Source organism: Parasteatoda tepidariorum, chromosome 2 (genome assembly GCF_982258835.1).
Source record: "Parasteatoda tepidariorum strain Cologne lab strain chromosome 2, Ptep-v5.0, whole genome shotgun sequence".
NCBI lineage: Eukaryota > Metazoa > Arthropoda > Arachnida > Araneae > Theridiidae > Parasteatoda > Parasteatoda tepidariorum.
In genome coordinates this window covers 57,631,800-57,655,885 of record NC_141756.1, presented here as the reverse complement: position 1 = coordinate 57,655,885, position 24,086 = coordinate 57,631,800, and the positions used below count along the sequence as shown (strand labels likewise).

The 24,086-nt window shown below is 29.4% G+C and overlaps 1 protein-coding gene and 1 long non-coding RNA gene across 7 annotated transcripts in view; both read right to left on the bottom strand.

Moving 5' to 3' along the window:
* LOC107446303 (fat-like cadherin-related tumor suppressor homolog) overlaps nucleotides 1-24,086 on the bottom strand; it is a 456,785-nt gene that overhangs the window by 158,404 nt on the left and 274,295 nt on the right. The window lies entirely within an intron of this gene.
* LOC147815787 (uncharacterized) lies at nucleotides 18,465-21,054 on the bottom strand. The gene is made up of 2 exons (XR_015431390.1): nucleotides 20,171-21,054; nucleotides 18,465-19,823 (listed from the first exon to the last, which is right to left on the bottom strand). It is a non-coding gene; the product is annotated as an uncharacterized LOC147815787 (long non-coding RNA).

The window sequence follows — 24,086 nt, the reverse complement described above, 5'->3', positions numbered from 1 at the left end:
AAAGAAGGAGATTCTAATAAATCTATAATTTCCTTGAGGAACTCATCTTTTTGTTGTTCTCTGTAGAAGGTGTCGTTAGAAATTTCATTATTTGGGTCTTCATTTTGAATTGTATTTACATTTTCAATTTGAACATTTGAATCAACAAAGGGGAGAATTAAATCATTTTGATTATTTACATTTAGGGCAGTTATTCTATGGTTAGGATCTTCTCTTCTAGAAAAGTAATCAGCCAGAACATTACGTTTCCCAGCTATAAATTCTACATCAAATGAATATTCAGATAATTCCAAAAGCCAACGAGTAACTATGTCGGCTGGAGAAGTTACTTTTCTGTAATGCAGGAGAGGTTTAGAGTCGGTTAAAATTTTAAATTTTCTATTGTATAAATAATCCTTAAAAGCAACTACAGATTTATATATAGCATACAATTCCCTTTTGATTGCCGGATAATTTCTTTCCGAGGGAGAAAGGGCTCTACTGTAATAAGAAATGGGATGGAGTTGTCCATCAAATTCCTGCAATAAAACACCAGATATAGCCTGCTTGCTTGCATCAGTATTTAACAAGAAAGGCTTGTCCCAATTGGGCAAATGTACAAATGGTTCTGAAAAGAAAATGTTTTGAAGCTTTTCAAATGCTTCTTGATGACTACTAGTCCATTTAAATTTTGACTTGGTTGTGCTAAGTTTAAACAATATATCAGTGATATCTGCATAGTTGTAAATCAGGTGGCGGTAGAAGCCACAGACACCTAAGAAAGATTTTAGTTGAGAAGCACTTTTAGGAGTTTGAAATTTTGTTATTTTGGCAATATTTGTTGAGATGGGCTTGATGATCTTATGTGAAATGTTAAATCCTAAGTAATTTGTTTCAGTTTTGAAAAATGTTGACTTTCTTGGAGAAAGTGTTAAATTATATTTAATAAAAATTTCTAAAATAGCTTTTATCTTCTCTAACATCTCCTCAAAAGAATTTGCACCAATTATAACATCATCTTGATATGCAAATATTCCTTTCATCCCATTATTTTTTAATTCATCTATGATGGTATCAATTAGGGCTTGGAAGATACTGGCGGCTGTTTTTAAGCCAAATACCAGTCTTTTATTTCCGAAAGTGCCAAAAGGTGTTGTGAAAGTGAGTTTGTTTTGTAAGTGCTCTGGCAAGTGAATCTGTTGATAAGCTTGAGGCATATCCATTACACTAAAAAATTTATATTCTGAAATTTCATTAATAATCGTAGATATACGAGGCAAAGGATAGGTAGACGACTCAATTATGGTGTTTAATAATCTTAAATCTAATGCTAAGCGAAATTTAACGGGGGCGCTTGGGTTTTTAGGGTCAGGTCTTTTTTTTTACAACAATAAGGGGGCATGACCAAGAGGAAATATTACGATGAATAATGCCTGCTTCAACCATTTCTAAAAGATCCTGCTTCACTTGATCTTGAATTGCATATGGAATAGTGAATGGCTGACATTTAATTGGATTATTAGACTTAAATTTAATTTCAGGAGTTATAAGATCAGAGTGTCCTAACGTTTTCATGGAATTAGAAAAGGCAGCAAAATTTTGAATAAATAAGCCAGACAACTTATTTTGTTGTTCAGATGTTAAATGTGCTATATCAAAATCACCTATATTTAATTCATTTTTTCTCATCTGAAGTACTTCAGGAGAGGCAGAAATAAAACTACAAAATTCATCAACAGTAATTTCTTTAATGTCCTCTGGAGTGTTATGTTCCTCAATATCAGGATCAAAAATTATTTTACCAAATTTTGTGTGCTTATTCATGTGCACTGTGTCATTACCAATATTTTTTATCACAATTACAAATGACGGTTTTTCCACATTATGTAATGATGCAGAAATATCAATATTTGGGTTATCCAATTCGGGTTCAAAAAGAAAAGTTTTATGTTGTTTATTAAATTTATCAATTTTTAAAGAAATTTGAGCAGATTGTTGAGATTCCAAAATAATCTTTTGATTGAGAATGGCCTTAGATTCACCAATACTATTACAAAATTCTCCATTGATATCAGATAAATTAATTTTAAAGTTTTGAAATTCTGCCATATTCTCATGCGGGCAAATCTTTACATTATGCTTGGTAATAAAATCATAGCCGAGAATTGCATCAAACATTTTATGAGAGAAATTAGAAACATAAAAAGGTGTTTTGAAATGATGTTTATCAATTTTGAATGAAATTTCTGAGCAAAACAAAAATGACAACTCAGAATTTACTGTACGAATTTTTACATTACTTGACAATAATCGGGTTTTGTTGGATAATTTAACTATTGAGTATATATCTCTAGACATGAGAGAGACACTAGATCCAGAATCAAGTAAAAATTTAAAAGTTTGTGATCCAAAATTAATATTAATGATCGGGAGGTGTTTTTGAGCAAAAACATTATTAATGTAAATTATTTCATAAGGTTTATCATTATTAAAACTATCAAGAAATTCACCAACATTTGCATATTCTTCAGAGTACATTTTTGAATCCATATAATTATGAAAAACTTTCTTCGGTGAACAGTTCTGTGAACGTGAGGAAACCAGGTCACCTTCAAGATTCCTCAGATTTAGTTTAAATTATCCCGATACATTTGTTTAGGTACAGTATTCATATTAGAATTTTGTTTAGTTTTCTTAAAACCACCCTGCTGGAAAGCTTGTTGATTGTCACGTTGGAAATTTTGTCGAAACTGATTTTGAGGACGACTGCCTGGATATCTATTTTGGTAAGGATATCTAGGAGTGATATACCTGGGGTGCTGATATTGAAAATTAGAATTAGGTCTAATTGTAGCTAGGTATGATCTACACTGTGCCATGATATGACCTTTCTTATTGCAAAAAAAACACATCACAACAGAGTGAGATGGTTGAACAGTAGAATTAATACTATTTATACTTTCTACAGATTTTTGTTGAAAAGAATCCCTAAACTTTTGGCAATCAGCCAGACTGTGTGCTTCACAGCAGAATTGACACTTAATATGATTAATTTTTAAAGTTAAAGAATCTAATTGTCTTTGAATTTCATCAAATTTACTATTTTCAACTACAGTTGGTTGCTTATAAATATTATGCATTTCAAAAGTCTGAAGAGTGGCCTTTGCAGCTGAGAATTTTGTAGCCTTAGTAACTAATTTATTAAAGTCATTAGTGTCTTCCATTATTAGGGCTTCTTTTAAATTTTGTGGCACTCCATTAATAAATTGTAGGGCTTTAATCTGATTGAGTGCTTTACTATCAGTAACTGATGTGTATGTTTTAGCTACCAACGATTCAATGCGATGAGCATAAGATTTGATGTTCTCGCCGGGTAATAAAAACAATTGATTTAGTGTTAAAAGATTATTAGTGGGATTAGATTCTGAATCAAAATACTCCCTCAAATATTTGCAAGTAGTTTCGAAATTGGCATTTGCAAACTTTGGATTATTGGCTACAAATTCCTTTGCTGTACCTATTAGTTTACCCTTTAAAAAGAGAAGGGCCACCTCTTCTGACCATCCAAATAAAGACTTTACCTCACAAATTTGTTCAAGAAACCAGGAGATAGATTCACTGTCTCCCGTAAAATTTTGAATATTTACATTAAAATGTTTTGCTTCAGCAATGCTAGATCTAGTACGCATTAATGTAATAAAATTAAAATCTGTGAATACATAAAATGTATGTTTACAACCAAAAATTATATATATACAGTAACAATTTTACATTTTAATTTAGATGCCCAAACAAATATAAATACATGCTTAAAATAGTAACACTACCGTTTAACTTTTTAAAAAATTGAAAATGGTTCTGCGAAATTCAAGAAACAAAATATTTACCTTCAAAAACACTTTACGATGAGATTATCTGGCAGACAGCCAAAAAGAGCGGCACCAGATTGGTACGTTGCTGCCATGTGCACGTGTCGTATGAGTGGGGCCACAGGAACACTGGTCCAAGAAAAATAAAGAGTCCTGGATTCTTCACAGCTAATCATTTATTTGTCACCATTCAACAAAAAACATCTTCATTGGAAAGAGGAGCACTGGATCACCTCGTGTATTTCCTATCCGGGAACACGTGTCTCCTTCTCTGCATGCTCGGCTGGTTATATCTCAAAAATAAATATATATATATAAAATTTGTTATATCCTAATTACCAGATTCGCATAAGATGCGCAACCTTAGTAATTTGCAGACAATCATAAAGTTCAGAAAAACGAGCACGCAGAGAAGGAAAGAGAATCTTACAAAATTTCTCGATCACCAACACAGAGCGTAAAAACACTTCGAATACTTGAATGATAGCGTCCATCCGGGGAACCGGCTTGGCGTAACACTCGGTTGTAGTTAAGATAAACTAGGTGCAAGGCACCGTTAAAATTAATGCTTTTAAATTTAGAGGAGAGCCAAACTGTATCAAATTTGGGTGGATTGTGATAGCATCATCACAATTAAAAATTATTTTTTTCGTGAAATTATCTTTGGGTAAATGAGTTTTATGACTGGGTGAAATTTTCTTCGAATTGCTTTATTAGTTTTTAAAATATGACTAAAAACGTAAAAAGTGAAATTAACATTAAGGGGTACGAACTTTGGATCGCTCTCCTGACCAAACTATGGGGACCATACTTCCCAGATTGCGGCTACCCCCTATATTTTGAAGGTTAAGAATCCAAATATGTAAAAAAAAATATATGTTTATTCAGAGAAAGTGCGTTTTTGTGTCTGATTTCGTAACTTAATTAATAGTTAGCGCTAATTAATTAGCATATTTGAGGTCACCCCCAGGAACCATTAAGATTAACACTTAGTTCGTGAAAATCCGATCATTAGAACGAAAGTTATTCAGGGTGATATCTTTTTTTTTTTGCGGACTGTACATACAGCTACATTAATTTTTTATTTCATGGAACATGACACAAATTGACTTTAATTATAAATTCTATAAAAATCCAGAAAACTTATTTTATTAAAAAAAAATACATCATAAATCTTTGTTACTTTTTTTTTTAACAATATTTATACCACATAAAAATAGTAAATAAGACTTTTGATTTAAAGAATGTTCTTCTTTAAAGAAACCTTTCATTTTTGAAAATCTTAAAATAATGATGGTAGTTTATTTTTTCCCCATTTTAACAATAAATAATGTTTTTTAAGGGTGGTTTATTTTTCTTTAACAATCTTCTGAAATCCTTCTTTGCTCGAGGATGAATCAACGATGGTTTAGGATATCTATAAATACCAAAATAAAAAGAGTACTACGATGAAGACTTAAATTTTCAAGCTCTCAACCAAGGAGAAATAAATCAAGAAAAATTGAGCTTAAAAAGAAATCAATTTTGTATTTAAAAAAAAAAAAAAAACTCTTTAATTTAAATTAGCTAAAAAATAAAACTGTGTTTCCTTTAACTAACTTATTACACTAAAATAATGCTTTTAATAGGGAAGATGAATGAGAAATTAACGAACTTTAATTATATAAAATAATTGATTTTGTAATATTTTAAGAAATAACAAAGAAGACAAAATAATAAATACCTGTTCTTTTTAAAATATAGGATAATGCAATACAAGTAACTAGTAAATTTTCAAAAAGATTAAAAAAAAAGGGGGGGGGGTTGTTATAACATTAGGATTAGGGATGTATCTAAAGAGAATGCGTGCAGATACTACAAGGATCTTTTAAAAAAAAATTTGTTATAGAAAATAGAATGCTACTAAAAATTATCAAAATTTAAAAGTATAGTACAACTATGTTTATTACAACCCTTTCGTTACAGTGTTTTGGTCCTAGTGTTTGGGGAATTATACTACCCATTAAGTTATTAGTTGCTAAGAATAAAAAAGAACAATTTTAAAAATGAGGCAACATTTGCAAATGCTCTAACCTTTCGAAATCAACAGCTTTTTATAAAACAAAGTTAAGTGCATCACTATTTGCAGTTAAATATACTTAACTTCCCAACATGTTTCATTAGTTGTTCACTAATTACACTCCCTTTCAATATCTGATTAAAACTAGAATCCTTTTTACAAATTAATTCTTTTTAATCTGGTTGCTAATTACTATTTACATTTCTGAAATAATCGATATTCAGTCAATATAAAATAAAGAAGAAGATAAAAATTAAAAGATGATTATTTAAAAAATGCACTTAATGATAACTGATGAATCTTAACTAATTCAATTCTTCCAGAAACAATTATAAAACGAAAAAAAATATCACTTCAAATGTTGTGCATCGCCAAATCATCCTCTTCCCATCCTTCTTACGGACTATAATCAATCATGAAGCTCTCTCTTATAAACTGAAAAATGCCAATAACAGGAGGGAATCTTAAATTTATGAATATTCACTGCAGAAAGTAATGAATTATGGGCGAAGACGTGAAATAAAAAAGAGAAATTAATAAATTCTGGAAAAATCAGGCAAAGCTCAAAATGGTAGAGCATCTTAAACGCATATGTCTTCCCATTGATGAGAATCCATTTAAATGATTTTCTTGTTTATTTTTTTAACGTCATATTGCGTTAGTGACTTTGTCAACGGTAATTCATTACTAACGATTTAAAATGCATGTGCATTTTCCAAAGATGTGTTTGGCGTGAAATAAAAATGACTGAATTATTAATGTATGATCCAAAACAAGTTATGTTAGAAGAATTTTGTCGTTACTGAGTAGAAGATGAGTGAAGCGTTAAAGAAAATGGCGTGACTTCAAGTGTAACAAAAATATGCAAAATTTGTTGTCCTTAGAATAATGAAAGATCGTTTTTGTTTTGAATATTAAGATTTGCAGAGTAGAATTATCTAATTCGACGGCAGCTGCATAAACATTACGAATTAGGCTTAAAAATTTTGAAGAGTTTTGCTGTATTTGATGATTATGTTGCTATCTTCAACAGAAAATAGAAAAGTTTTGAGTGAAATCATGGCAAAAACCTCAATTTACAGCGAGCAGCAACCGAAATTACAAATTAATAGTTTGGAACAGATGTTTGGATAAAGTTTAGAATAAATATATCAAGTTATTTTTGAGGAGCTTTGTCGTTATTGAAGCATTAAAGAAAATGGCGTGACCTTCAGGTGTTACGAAAATACGCAAAAATTGTTGCCGTTAGAATAATGAAAGATTGTTTTTGTTTCGAATATTACACAGCTGCACAGATGTTGCGAATTAGGCTTAAAAATTTCAACGAGTTCTAAAGTTTTTGTTAACAATGTAGGTATTTCCAACAGGAAATTAATAACTATTGAGTGGAAATATTATGGCGAAAATACCAATTCATGGTGAGCATCAACCGGAATTGAGATTCAATATAAACTAATTGTTTTTAACAGGTTGAATAAAATAAGAAGTTTATTGCATGCATTATAAGAGAGAATAATTTATAAATACCGATACAGAGATTAAAAATAAACTAATATTTTGAAAGACATTGCGAAAAAATTGCGAATAACATACATTGCTAGAAAGAATATCGATATTAAGAAACTGCATAGGTACATAGGCATAGTTAGGAACATATTAAAGAAAAAAAAAACGTGAATTGCATATAGTGTTATAGAGAATTTCGCTAATAGGTCTGTTTAGAAGAAATTTGGGTCCGTTAACGGACCCTTCACAAAATATTTTAACCTAAAAACGGACCCTTCACAAAATAATTTATCTTTCAATCGGACCCTACACAGATTTGTTTATCTTCATTATTGGTTTGTTAATCGAATACACCCTTCCGAGGAAGGGGGGGGGGAGACAGATGTAAACCATACAGTAAAAAACGAACTCAATTTTGTCTTCGGCAGTCGCTTCTTCCTTTATTTGTCCGAAATGAATATTCTGCGTTCAAGAGTGCAGGCTAAATACCAAATATTTATATGTTGCATCGCTAATTTAGTAGCTGCAATTGCTGTTTATTTTTCAAAATTTATTTTTTTTAATTATAATTTTACAGTGTTGAGCATAATCTTGTATGTCTTTACAATTTAAAAACTCCTTGAAAAAGTTTTTTAGCAATAACGGACCCTATTTGCACAAATTCACAAAAGCGGACCCTGGTTGAAAGAATGTGACTTAACGTTTATTTTATATTCACAAATTACGAGTAATTTTTTCACAATTTTACAAAAACGTACCCTTTACAAAATGTCTGGACAGATCCCTGCAGATATTAAGATTCAATATAAACAAATATTTTGGAGCACAAATGAATTGCATTTATTGTAAGAAAATATTTTGCAAATACCGATATTACAATTTAATAGGAACCAATATATATTAGAAGCTGAGTGAGGAAAAAACTAAAATTACAAGCATACTTAAAGAAAATAATATGGAAAATAGTGATGTTAAGATTTAATATGAATAAATATTTTAGAAACACATTGAGAAAAAGACGTAATCGCACAATATTGTAAAAAGCATTTAATCCTAGCAGAATCTTCGTAATTTGCGTTTTTGCTTCATTTCATAAAGTATTTCTCAATTATTTTTTCGAGAAGAGATCTACTTTTTTGTTGTGCAAAGTTTCTAAACCGTTTAAAATTTTACACCGGTCATTCTTCACGGGAGCAGACGAGAAACATAAAACACAGGTGGAATAAAAACGAAAAGCAATGCCAAAAGTTGGCTCGTCCATCACTGGCCAGGCGACATTTCTTAACACTCCCCTGGTGTATAAAAGAGGTAAACTAGAATTCTTTTTTCATCCATTCGGCATTGTCAGGGAAGGACATATTTAAATCGACATGAGACACTAGGACCAGAGGAAAAAAAGGAAGACAGAAATATTGTTGCCAGACAAAATTGCTTTCAAGAAAAGTATATTCTCTCTTCAAAAAAGGAAGAAAGGAAATGAAAGAAAATGCATGAAAAGTTTTTGAGTGCAAAAGCATAGACGTAGGACAGAATTTGTTGCTGAGGAAAATAAGAAATAGAATATGTGAAGTTGGAAGTGATTTCATTGGCTCTACAGCAAGATGAGTTGTCGCCAAGATAGTGTATTCTTGCGTTATATATTTATTTTTTTCTTGCCGCTAGAGAATGGAATACTATAAGCTTGCACCAGTAAACAAATACCAATACGGAATTTTTTTCAGACGAAATAACACATTCTAACTTTGGATTGTGGAAGAAGATGAAACTGGCATCGGAAACAATTGGGAACGAGTGGTTCACGAGCAAGGGTCGATTGTTTTGTTCTAACCAAGTGGACAAACTCGTAAAATTCATCTTTTTGAAATAAGTGGAGGCTATGAAATAAAACAAATTCCAAAATATTTCCGAATGAAAAGCTTGAAAAATAAAGCATTGCGCAAGAAGTTCGGCAAATTACAAAAATAGTATGTCAATATTTTTGTATGCTTATTTATTTATTTTTACGATTTGAAACTTTTCTATTTTGTTTTAGTACACTAGTTGAATAGGTAAAAAGTCAGTCTCATTCAGTTAACTGATTCAAGCTTTAAACGTTGTTTTCTACTTTAATAAACGATAGCACAATTTAAATTATTTTCTTAAGATTCAAATGATTTATATACTACATCAATATCACAAATAAATCAAATAATTTAAATATCGCAAACTACACATTGCGAAATAATAAATATGCGAGTTTATAGAGACATCGAAAAATTTCTTCCTAATTAATTTACTAAACAAATAAATAAGGTCATACCTACGCGAAAAAAATAAAGGCTTGATAAACTAATGTCATCTCCGATACGATAAAGATTAAACCTTACAAAAAATAAGATATAATTCATAATCTGGAGGAAAAAAAATTCAGAAAAAAACTAAGCTATTCTAAAATCGGGAACTTTTTGTTGTTTTCAATTCCGAAGTCAAAATTGAGATCGATTCGAAAAATTCTTAGGACTGCCATGTTAAGTTGAAAATCTAATTAAAATTTTTTTTGGAATAAGAAATAATAAAAAGCGCTGTATACAATGACTATTATAACAGCTTTTATACTAATTTTTACAAATGTGATATGAATTTTATCATCTTTTTCTCGAAAACTAATAAGAAGGAGAAAAAAAAGAGAGAAAAAAAATGAAGGAAAAAAGAGGGAGAAAAAAAACTTAGCGTGGAAATGTTTTCTAAGCGACGAAAACTATTCCCTTCGATTTCCATCATCAATATTCATTAATCGAAATCCTTTATTCAGTTCGTCTTCAAAAACGATGGGTAGTTGTATGTCCAGACCGTATATTTCAGCAATAAAAATAGGGTAAAGAACTATATTTTTTACAGTGCAATAAATAAATAATATAAAACAAAAAAGAAAATAATGACGATTAAAAACAAAAGAAAGAAAATTGCGATCATTATTGCGATCACTGGTTACCCATTCGTCAATTTTTTTCTTTTGGTTAGACTTCCATGAACGCTACAACATTTCAAGTCATACGGGCTACAAAAACTGCATCAATTGACGTTTGTTCTCTTGACGTCTAATATATATGAAGACGTCATAAAATTATTTTCCTATTTCAGTATTCATACTTACATTAAAATCGCCGCTAAGGCAAAAATTAAGATAAGTTAATCATGAAAAGGACAAGAAAATACTTTAAATTAATATTATGAAAAAACATTAAATTTCAAGCAGCTGAAAATAAAAATAAAAAAACGCAGTGTAGAAAACAAGAAGTTCCAAAATTATCGTCTGCTTTTTATTTGACACTATTGTGCTGCTTTTCTATTAATACTTATGTTCACCTCATTTTTTTTTTTTTTTTTTTTTTGATTCTTACAACTGTTTATTTGTAACTATGGTGTGGAAGTTGATGTGGTCGAAAAGTTAGAGAACATGAAAATCCTAGATCAACACCCATTTATAAATGGGTAAAAATATTCTTTTCCTTCGCAAAACATTAAAAAACAACTTTATAATGTGAACATAAAATTCTTTAGCTCTTATACACTATCTAGCCCCAAGTAACTGAAGACCTACTTGGCAGCATCATAGTGAAGAGGCCTAGATCTCTTAATTTCTGTGGTTGGAAACATGCACTTTGAGGTGCACGTAAGCATTCCCGACAATGTTGTTTTTCCAAATATGAATGGCAATAGTTCAAGAAAGGCATTTTCTTTTCTTTGATCAGGTTAACTTAGTTCCATTCACACATAGAGACTTGCGCAGATATGGTGTTCATCTAATATTATGGCCGGCGCCGAAATACCAATCCACTATTGGGTTTATTACTATTAGTGTTCCACACCGTATCTTTGAAGTTTTGAACTTAACCCAGAAGAAAAAATAACTCATAGATCAAACATTAAGACAAAACCAGCCTTCGTTTTCGTGGAAGATACGGATTTACGAGAAGGGTGTTCAAAAACTTTTCTGTTTGAAATCACATCGAAATTCTTTGGAACGAATTATAACCCAGATGACGTAGTAACCCGAATCATCCAAACTTACTTACTTTAGCTGTGATGGACACTTGGGAATTAAATCCAATGGCCACTTATCAAAAGCTGGTGAAAAGTCTCCCCGCACATAAACATGCTGTCATCGATGCAAAAAGAAGTCAAACAACGCCTCAGGACTCTCCGAATCCTTAACGCTGTGTGTCCAGATAATTTTGTCCAGACAGTGATGTATTAATGTAAATCTAATATGCATTTGAAACGAATAAAATTGAGAAACGGAAGCGAAAAAAATTGGGATGAAAAGATAAAAAAATATTTTGTTTTAGAATCGAAAAGTCGACAAGTTTGATAAGCCAAAAAATAAAAGCTATCCATGTTTTTTAATGAACGGAAAATGTCGACCTTTCTTCTTTTCCAATTACTAAGCAAACGAAAATTTTATATTCAAGCAAGATATGTTTGTTTAGTAATTAAACTCAAAATAATAAAATTTAAAAATTGGACAGTTCGTGACTTATTAAGATTATTATTATTTTTCATTTGACTATTTATTAGATTAAAAATCTCATTCTTTTCGTAAATTAATAAGCATTGAAAGATTTTAATTTTAAAAAAATCAAGCTCTCTTGAAAGCTTATATTGATATTTCTGAATTTTTCCATTTATTTGATATAAAATCTTTAATTTTTCTAAAATCTTATTTACACTTTAATCTTTACTCCACGTTTTTGAAAAACTAAGTAAATTTCTTTCTATCGCAGTGGGTATTTTAAAACTATATATGTTATTAATTCTTAATGTAGCAATAACAAAGAATTTAATTAAATAGTAACTAAAGCCAGATGTGCATAATACACTACAATACTTTTTATTAAATCCCATCTAAATGATTTCGTAATGAACATTACGTGCATAAATATCTCAAAAACATTTTGCTTTTAAAAATATTGAACAAATACATTTCACGACCATGCACTAAATTTTATTACTGAAACATTTTCTTCACAATAATCACTTACACGAGTATAAGCGATGAAGCGAAAGTATTTCAATTCATTCCTTATCTCTTAGGTATGCAAATGAAATTATTCTAATTATGCAAAGTCCATCGTTAAAATATCCTTTACATCAAACCATAGGTAGCATTGCAGCAAAAATGCAACTTTGTTTGCTTTGTAATCTTCTTCCAGACAAACATTAAGAAACTTTAGCACATGAAAGGAAAGAAATATATATAGCAATGAGCGGTGAACCATTTTCTAACTCAAGCCCAAAGACATAGCCAAAGGAGATAAAACTGGTAGGGGCGACAGATGGCAAAAATCTCAAAAGAAGCAAAATTTTCTCACCCAAATGTTTAACTCGCCGGAGCTCATAACATATTCCGAGAGCTATAAAGAAGCGAAAGAACACGTTTTCTTTGCAGATATCCTTTAAATGTGATATTTTGTGTATTTACTGTCTCTGTGCAGGAGTTAAAAATGTTGTCTTGGTTTAACTAACTACATTTAACGAAGTAATTCGATTGTAATAACTTAAAAATCTTGAGGGTACATTTAGTAATGCTTTATACAGTTTTTCGATCACCTTTAATTTTAAATGTAAGCATATTTCCATCCAGAGCTCACAACATATTGCGAAAGCTATATAGAATCGAAAGAAAACTTTTTTTTTTTTTGAGATAATTTTGTGTATTTGTCTGTGCAGGAGATGAATGTTGTTTTGTTTAACTAACTACATTTAAGGAAGTAATTCATTTATAATAATGTAAAAATATGGAGGGCTAATACAGTACTGCTTTTTGATCTTTTTTAATTTTTTTTGATGTAGGCATATTTCTATCTGGAGCATATTTGAACAGCTATAAAGAAGGGAAAAAACATGATTTCTTTAGAGATATCTTTTAAATGTGATATTCTTCTTATTTATTTTCTTTGCAAGAGTTATATGTTGTCTTGGTTTAGCAAACTACACGTACCGAAGTATTATAATGTTATAATCTGGAGGTTTAATATAGTACCGCTTTCACAAGTTTTCAGCCATCTTTAATTTTGAAGTAGGCACATTTCCATGTTATATAAAATTTGGTAACATGCATGTTTAATAGTAAGCTTTCCTTCATCTATGTACTAAAACAAGACTGCTGTAATTATAACGAAAATTTTTAAGTAAAAGTTTAAATAAGGGATATTAGTAAAAATTAAGTTTTTAAAAGGAAATGGGACTGATTAGTTGTTCTTAATCTAAGACTATAAAACTATATAAAGCTTAATTTCAAAAACCAATAAGAATGGTTATATTTTTGCAAATTTCGTATAAAACATATTTGCATTATTAATATCGCGTATTTACTGTCCGCGCAGAAATTAAATTTCCTGGTTTAGCGTACAACATTTAGCGAAGTAAATACAACAGCAATTTGATTAATAAAGTAAAAATCTGGAGGTTTGATATAAGCATAATTCTTCGATTTATGAAGTACAATAATAAGTATGTTTACAAGTTAGAAAACGTTCATCAATTATGTAATAAAATATTAATGTAATAGCTAAAACTCTTAACTAAATGTTAAATTTGAAAGAGGGATATTAATAAGAAATGAAGTTTTTTCATTAACAAAAATGTAATTTATTTGTAGAAAAATATTATTCATATGTCCTCCATTTTTTTGTTCATGAATTAAGTGTTAGTTTTGATTTATTTATTATTTACTTTTTTTCACCTCTCACGGGGTTTCCATCCAGTAAGAAATAACGATATTATTATTTAAAATAATACAAGGCAAACGAAATAATTAAATACAGAAATATTTAAAATAAAACAGGGATTTAATCGCAAAAAAATTACATTAAAATCTTGCAATTTAACAAAATCTAACATTTATATAAATTGTTAAAACAACTAAAATTTTTAAAAAGGTTTTCACTTCAAAATTTCCCTTATCTTTAAGAAATTCCACAGTTTTCGACAAAATTTTTAAATTAAATTAGAGAAGAGAATTGCAGGTTCATTTTCAAAATTAATAAAACTTAAAAGAAAATACAAATGACTAAAATAAATTTTGTACAATGCTATTTTTATATGAAATACTCATATCAGGGTTGAAGTTTTTGCTGACAAAAAGGGTTTTTTGCCAGGACAGTGGCAAAAACCTGGTAAAAACCGGCAAAAACCAAATTATCTAAATTGCTGATTAAATATTATTACAAAATACTTGAAACAAATTTAAATCAATCATAACGAATAATAATTTTGATACATTACATGAGAAAATTATTTTTAAAATATTAATAATTAATATAAGGGTAATAATTTTTAAAATATTGAAAGTTTTTAACCTCTTTTCATTTTAGAATCCTTAAATAAATGCTTTTTTACAAAATGATGAATAAAGTGTTGAATTTGCGCAAATTTAAAAAATTGCATTGATTCTTGTATATTTTAATTAACTACACATGCTGATAGATATTTTATGCTTTAAATTATAGATACATTAATTTAAAATAAGTTTTTTTCACTGGAAAAAAGAGAATAATCACTATTTTTTCGCTCAATAATGTTTTAAACTACTAAAATGATATATTAATACATTATAATTTAATTATGGAACAATAATTTTGTTAATATTTTTTTTAATTATATATATTTATAGTATATATTTCAATTTTAGGAATAATTTTATATCAAAAATGTGTTTTTGTCCTCTCAGTTTGGAAAATATAGGTTTTTACCACTTTGCTTGGCAAAAACCTGTTTTTGCCAGGACGGTTTTTACCATGATTTTTTTCCGCCTGCGGCAAAATCTTGCCAACCCTGGCTCATATGGTAGAAAAATCTTTAATAATATTACTTATTAATTTATGTTAAAGCATTACACATAAAATAGTTTTCTCCGAAAAATAAAACATTAAAAAAATACAAATGTCACTTACAATTGCTAAAAATAGAAGGCGGTATTAGAAAAAAGTAAATAACACGAAGAGAATATTTCAATTTTTAAGATATATAAAATGGCACTTGATAAATACAAAACTTACGTAAAGCGCATGAATTCATTGAAAACTTTATGAAAAATAAAAACATAAAAGTCAAATTTCGAATGCCGGATGTGAAAATATAAAGATCAACAAAATGAATATCATTTCGAAAAAGGGGGGGACTATATCGTCGCTTTATAGAAAACTTCGCTCAACGAAAACGCTTCTCAATTTGTTGTGACATTTTCTTCTGCAGGGGCGTCACAGCTCTAAAAGCCCCTGTTGACGCCTCATTTCAAATTTGAGTCCCCAGACGGAACAATAAGAGACGTTAAAATTTCAAAAGGAATATATTCCTATCTTTAACAAAATAACATCCAACTTCCTGAAGACGCATTTCACGGAAATGGTTTCGAAAGCAGGAAGATATACGGAACAATGAACCAAGTCCTATTAAAAAATAAAAAATACGACGGAGATCATTTAAAGCATATTCTAATCAAAGGGCATATTTTGGACGACACAATGAGAGATATTTTCACAAGTGTTGAATATGTAAGGGAGAAGAATATGTATGATGTTGACGGGAGCACCATTTACTATAGGTGATTATTCAGTGGTGAATAATACATGTTACAAATGCGGTCCTTTACAATAACGACTTGTGTCAGCATTCGAATTATAATGTAGGTGAGGTTTCGGTACTGTAGCAATCTCATGTATGTTTGATACATAGCTGGAAGAGCTTTCACACAATGAAAACTATTGTTAATGTACCGCCGATCCCAAGAGAATTTATTGGTTTATGTCTGGTGTCTGAAGAAAATTTAAACATTAGATTTTAAAATTTCGATTTGGAATTTTGTTAAAAGTATCATAATATAACACCAATAAAAAAAAATATATGGTCAAAATTACCAGAATAAGGTAAAATTTACCGTGTTTCTGGCTCAGTGGGAAAAGCTCGGTAATTTTTACCGAATCGCTTTTGATTTTAGTAAAATTAGTAATAAAATATGGTTTCATAGTGTGTGATAAGTAAATGTTATAAAATTTGGTAGCTTTATCATGATACCTTGGAACATTGCATGAAAACCATTTATTCGGTTAAATTACTTTTCGGGTTTGTATTTTTTTTTCCTCTTTACTAAATGTGTGGTAATAAGAGCTATAATTTTGAAAACCGAGAATTTCTTAAAAGCCGTTACCATATGAACGGAAAAATTACCGAATGAATGGTTTGAAAACCGTATATTACTGGTTTTATTAACCAGAATTATGATTTTTTTTTTTTTATCAGAAATGTCATTAGAATACAGCGCGGTAATTTTACCAGAATTGTTTTCCCTGTGTATATTTAAAAAAATACAAATTATGAAATTTGTTAAGCACAAAAAAATTCCCTTAATCCAGCAGACATTTGCAGTCTATTTTACTTGCCTCTTACACAAAAGGAGCAAAATAGACTGCAAAGGTCTATATCAGAGATCGGCAACCAACTCAATAGGTGTTATATTGGTGACTCTTCAGTAATAACAATAATATTAAAAAATTAGTATTAGTAGTAAAATTGCCAAAACTATTTCAACTGTTCCACGTACACTACTGTGGAAAATTACTTTAAGGTATGAACATTATTAAAAACAGACAAGACTCCGTAAGCTGTATGAAATTAAAAACTTCAGAACCTTCACTGAAGTTGGAACGACTTTGTGCCTCTTCTCAATTTTAAAAATCTTAGTGATATTATATATTTGTGTTTCTTTTACTTTTTTAGGTCTAATTTGTATATTAAGCAAAACTATATAACCTACTGAAGTTAGGTTTTTAATATTAGGTTCACCAAATAATAAAAACCTAGGTATTGCTGATCCCTGGTTAAACAGTGTAACAAATCTTTATCGCCTTCTTAGAAGACAGAGCTCACCAACTAAACATTCTTTTACCGAAGTTAGGTTCACTAAATTGTAAAAACCTAATTATTAGGTACTGTCGACTCCTGGTTGAACAGAACAGAGGGCTAAATCAGGTCCATGATTTTGTACGCCCTAAAAAGTCCCTCTTTCAATTGAATAGCGGATTCGGGATCGCGTTAAAAATTAGTACCTAGAAATATTGAAGATTAGTACCTGATTCCCGAAGGATAGTTCGGTGAAAAAAATTTCTAGTAAATTTTTAAAGAATTAACTATACTAGGGTTTAAACTAGGGTTGGGTAAAGAAGTCGCAAGTAATCTTGGATTGAATTGGGCAAGCGTAATTTTTTAAAAGTCTCCTATCAATATTTTTTTAATGCCTTTCAAACCATCGCCTTTTTTGAGGGAAGATGGATTTTTATTTATTTGTTTATTGTTTAGAGATACAATTTATAAGAGAGGAATAAAGAAGAATATCTCGTAAAAATGGATTAAATATTAATGAATAAAATCTTGCATTTTAAATACGACGAGTTATTTAGATGATGAGAATGAAATATCACATCGTAAATTAGCTAAGGGGAGAAATAAAGAAAGTCCTAAAGTTACATCGAAACACGATACACATTACAGCCTACAAACATAAATTCAATTTCCCTCCACAAAATGATATCTCAATTTCCACTATAACAAATCACTGCATCGAAATTCTATAAAACACGTGATTTATTTTACTTAAAAAAAGAAAAAAAAGTGAGGAGCGATACTCTTTCGAGGGCAAAAAGGGTATCATTACCTAGCGATGAAAAAAAGGAGAGCACGCCGGGCACTGACTCCATTTTTCTTATTGGATTTTCTTGTTCTTAAAAGCAAACTGAATAAAAAAAAATATTGTCAAGTCATGTAGCTCAAAATTTTTCAAGAAACAAAAGAAGCCTTGGAAGAGTTTTCTATATGAAACAAAAGAACAGAACCACGACATCACGTTTTAGTGGAAACGTGAGAGCATCATGAAAAGATGAAGATGAAGGTGGAAGAGGAAGATAAAAACAATGAAATGATAAGGGGAAGAAAAAAAAAGATTGTCGTCGACACCCCCCTCACCCGTCAAAAAAGGGGTCCAAAACGTATCCGGAGGCTACTAGTAAAAGGATCAGAGCACGTGACCACAATTCGCGCTGTCATCAAATTTTCTGGACTCGCTTCAAATTTTAAAGAAAAATAAAAGAGAATTGACAATAAGAAGAAGAAAAAAAAAGAAAAGAAAGAAAGAAGGCTTCCGTTGATATTTCTTGGACAGGTGCTGAATGGGTCGCAATATATTTTTCGATCAATTGGGATTTTGTGTTGCGCATAAAAACTTTGTGGTTGAATGTATGCCAGGAAAAAAAATAAAGACGTGAGATTTTTTTAAAAATTTGTTTGTTGTCAAGAACTTCATCATTAGTACTTGAATTAAGACTTAGCTTCATATTCCTTTTTAAAGATAAACTAATAAATATATATAAAAGAAATACACAATATTGGAAATCTTTTTAGGAAAATTTAAGTAAGTTGAGTTAAAATTTATTTGAATTTTTTACAAAGATAAAATACAATAAACAGAAATAATTTTTAACTATTTTAAAAGGCTAAGAGCGATGCTCATAAAACTCTCGTGGTTGCCTTTCATTTTTTTTTTCACCTTAAGAATCCATATATTTTTTATAAAAAAAAAAGAGCATTTATTTTGTTTATAATAATTATAGTTTGAAGTAAAAATATTTTGCTGATATGTTGATCGTAAAAAAATTACCATCCTGTGTATGAAAGATAATCAAATGAACTTGGAAAAAAATATTTAAACTTAGGAATATAAATTGTATGACACAACAAAAAGTAATAAGTGAGGAAGAAGTAATTTAACTTGCTATCAATCTATAATTGTAACCTTATTTTGTATATAAGTTCAAAAGGAGAATTGTTTTTATCTCTGGAGTGTTTTATTGTTTTTAAAAAAATTTCGATGAATTGTGATCGATATCATCCCGAGTGTAACTTCTTTATCTTTTCCTTACTTTAATTATTTATTTTTTTCTTTCGTCCTTTTGTTACAAGTAAAATGCGAGCTTATAACTCATGAGAGAAAAGTTTTTTCCATAATAATGTAAAAAATAATTATTATTTAAAGCATGAAAGTGGAGAAAAATTCCTGAAAAAAAAAAGCGTTATAAATTGCAATAACTTTTGAACAACTTGGGTAAAAGTTCATAATTGAAAATGACCCTTAACATTGTCGAATTTCAATTCTGTAGTTGTGGTTTAGCGGGCAGTAGATTGCAAAACATGTTTTCTTAACAGCTTCCCTTATAAATTTTTTTGAAGAAAAAAATGCAAAAAATCAACTAATTTTTTTTTAATTAATTAACAAGTACAAGAATCTAAAACAAAACATAATACACAAGTTTTAAGTTGAAAATTTAATTTTTTTTGCGTAAAAACATTTAGTTTACCATAAGTATACTATACCGATTTATCTAAAGCAGTGTTTCCCAAAGTGTGGTACGCGTACCCCCAGGGGTACGGGGAAAAGTTTAGCGGGGGGTACACGTTCTTGTGGGAAATATCTTGTAACAAACAAAAATTTCAAAAATTTTTATTTAAAAATAAAGCTAGCCAAGAAAATTTACGATTACGTATTTTTCTATTGGCCATTTTTTTATAGAGTTAACAGTTAATAATTAGTGGTGTCAACAGCCAGTTGTGATTTTCAACTTTTGTGCAATTTTTTATAGTAAAAAATACATTCATTTTTTTATTAGTGGTACACAGCGTTACGAGAAATTTAGAAAGGGTACACAAAAGTCATAAGTTTGGGAAACACTGATCTAGAGCAAATTAAAAAAGATAAATATTAGTCTTTGTAAGATAAGTTTTTAAAAGAAGGGACAAAACAAAGTGAAACAAAACATTCCAAACGTCAGTGAAGTGATACGCCATTTGTTCAAACTTTTTTTTTTCTACGTAAATTCAGCAACCATCTTATATACAATCGCACAAAACACGTGTGCAGTCCCAGAAACCATCAACAAAATTCCCAAACAAAACTTGCCAAATTTCCAATCCAAGAATTTTTCTTCTTTTTTTCCCTTTTTTTCTTTTGCTTCCGGCTGAGTAAAAACGCGATAATACGAAACGTACTGACGAATTCTGCAACGCCCGAGTTTTCTCGGCTCATAAATATTTGCAATACATACATTCTCGAGTTAACTCGGGATAGTCAGGAAAGCGGTTAAATTATTATTATTATTACAAGTTTAACAGTTCATAATTCTCGAACGAAAACCAAATCATATTTTATTCCTTTAATCGAGCTCTTTGTAGATTTTCCACACACCTTCATAATTTCAAAATTCTAATTCTTTTAGTTTTTGTGCAGATGATAATGAAGGGGCAAAATTAACAATGGGAAACATCAACATATCAAAAACAATCTGAAACTATGTACAAAATAAAATATTTCAGATTATTTTTAAGTTTCAATAATCATATTTTCTTTCTTTCAAAGAAAAAGCAAAATTTATGTAAAAATTCTGTTTCGAATAGATAAAAGAAAAATACAAATATAAACTGTAGCTAAAATGTAAACAGAATATTATTTTTACTTTTTGTACAAATAAAAACTTTTTGTGTTGTTTTCTCAGAATTAAATTTCAAATTTACTTTCTTTTTTTAGTAATCTTTATTCCCCTCCCTATAAAAAAAAAATTAATAAAAGTCCCTTATACTCCTGCACCCTGTAGAGTAAAAAAAAAAAATTGCAACTACTTTTTCTTTTTTTGGAAAAAAACAAACAAACATTATTTGTTATTTTTTAAAAGAAATCATAATCTCCTGCTTGGATGATAAATTTCGAAAAAGAAGACAGTATGCTTAACAACATTGTCGAAAGTTTTGCTTTAATTTTATTACATAACAAACGATGAAATAAAAGAAAAAAAATAATACATGGAAAATAGAAGTTCAGTGTTTTATTTTAAACTAACGCCTCTTTCCGGCAGGAAATAATAGAAAAAGACACATTTTAAGATGGCTTAATTAAGGCTTGAAAATTTAAAAATGTTTCATTTTCTAAACTTATATTTCTCTAAAAGTCATTGTTTGAATTTCGACACAAAAAGATATTAGGTAAATCACTTGCTATCAAATCATAAATATAATCTGAAGAATTAATTTTATCAATTTAATTAATATATCAATTTGAATTACATAACCTAATTACCTATTATCCGATAAAAAAAAGCTTCAATTTAATAAAATTCAATACTAAAAAAAGTATTTCATTCCTATCCATTGCCACCTGCTTCGGTTGCAAATCATTTATAGAGATAACAGGTTCAGAGCTAGGTTACGTAGTCGGTTATGAATTCTAAACCTGCAGGTTATGTAGTATAAACCTACAGGTTATGTAGGTTTAGAGATTCTGTGAGATGATAAAATTTTCATAGTTATCTGAGCTTTACTTTCAAACGAAACAATGCATTTGGCATTCCAAATGCATTTGGCAACAAACAGTTGGCGAGTAACTTTAAAAAGCCTCTCTTTTGACAGCAAATTAAAAGGCCAAAAGAGCGAACGTTATGTAACCAACACTTTAAATGAGCATCAAGGATTAATAGATTTCACCAAATGAAAGTATGCGAATAAGAGTCGCTTAACAGAACCGCTATTTCCTATTGTTAAAGCTAAAACATTAAACTTAATTCACAGGAATTTCCTTAAAATGTCATGTAGAACTTTCATGTACTCAGATAATCACATAACAGAGAAGGTAAGGTAAGAAACTTCCTAAATTAATACTATCCGATGAATTCATTTTTTTAGTTCAAAAAAGTAATCTGATTTTTATGAATTAAATTTATGACCAAGTAAAATGTAAAATAGCATTCTTATTTTATTTAAATATACATGTATAGATAGATAGACATTCATAGGATTCTTCCCCCAAAAAAGCGAGATTTCAATAAGATTTAAAACTATCTCCGAAAACTAGGCACGATTGTATTCGAGTGGTTTTAAGCCCGAAGTTAAATTTTCCGGCAGATGAAGATAAATGTCAGATTTAGTTCGCATAAAAAAGTAATCCACTATCATAACCACTCTAGAACAAGTCACGTTAAATCGAAACTGACAGCAAAATTTCTCCTCTCCACAGTATGGGCCTCGGGCAACTACTGAGATTTTTCCAATTCTTGGGAGAATGACTTTTAGTTAAAAGCTGACCATGCAGTAAAAGTAAACTTAGATTTTCCAATAGGAAAAAATTTTTAAAAAGCTACGACTTCGGATCATTCCGAAAAAAAAGAAGAAAAAAAAAACGTTAAAAAAATACTGCTGTAAGCAATTTTCAAACCTTTTTTTTTTTTAAATAAAAATAATAATATATTAAATTTAGATTCGTTCTTTAAATTACGAAAAATTCAGTTTTTATTTATATTTACTTCTAAATGCAAATAGTCGGAAATCACTTTAAAAGTAAATATCCCGTATCTGACAAGGTAATAGAACTCACATATCAATAAGAATTTACATTATCAGCGTATGTCCCTAAGAAATTTTAATTACACTAACAGTTACGCGATTAATCACCGTTAGATTTAAAACACCGCATACAACTTAAATTTATATTAAAAAATGACAACAAAATTAAATCATCTACATTGAATTTACAAGATCTGATAACATCTGCCAAAATTAATATACCTTTTAAAGCACAAATTAAGAATAAATGCTAGAAGAAAATACATAACAAAATATAAAAATTTTAAATTTAATTTTGAAGTATAAGACCTCATACTATCTATATTATCATATTTGTCAGAGCTCGAATTAAAACTAAGTGCGTAAAAAATTTAAATTAACTAAACAAAAATTGAAATATTTCTATTGCATTAAGACTATCATATCTAAATTACTGTATTCATTAGAATTTATACTAGGACAAATGCCTCATCAACAGGTGAAACTTACGAGTCTGAAAGCTGACAGAAAACAACAATGAAGGGTTAACCGAGTGTAAACAACACGCGTCCTAAAACCAGAACTGACCTTAGAAAACTTCCGCTGTATTTCTCAGATGATGTTATGCTTACGAGGTGAAGTGTGAACATGCTCGATATTCTAGTAAATTTTATTATTAAGATTAAAGTCCCGATAGCATTCATAACATTTTTCCGAGCTAAACTTAAATTACGCTGAAAATATTAAAAACAATCAATAAATAAAATGAATTGAGTTGTTACTTTTTGAGTGCAATTAAAATTTTTATTAAAGTTTTCACCCTATATTAAGCATTCATAACATTTTTCCGAGCTAAACTTAAATTGCACTGAAAATATTAAAAACAATCAATAAATAAAATGAATTGAGTTGTTACTTTTTGCGTGCAATTAAAATGTTTATTAAAGTTTTCACCCTATATTAAGCATTCATAACATTTTTCCGAGCGAAACTTAAATTGCACTGAAAATATTAGAAACAATCAATAAATAAAATGAATTGAGTTGTTACTTTTTGAGTGCAATTAAAATGTTTATTTAAGTTTTCACCCTACATTAAGCATTCATAACATTTTTCCGAGCGAAACTTAAATTGCACTGAAAATATTAGAAACAATCAATAAATAAAGTGAATTGAGTTGTTACTTTTTGAGTGCAATTAAAATGTTTATTAAAGTTTTCACCCTATATTAAGCATTCATAACATTTTTCCGAGCGAAACTTAAATTGCACTGAAAATAT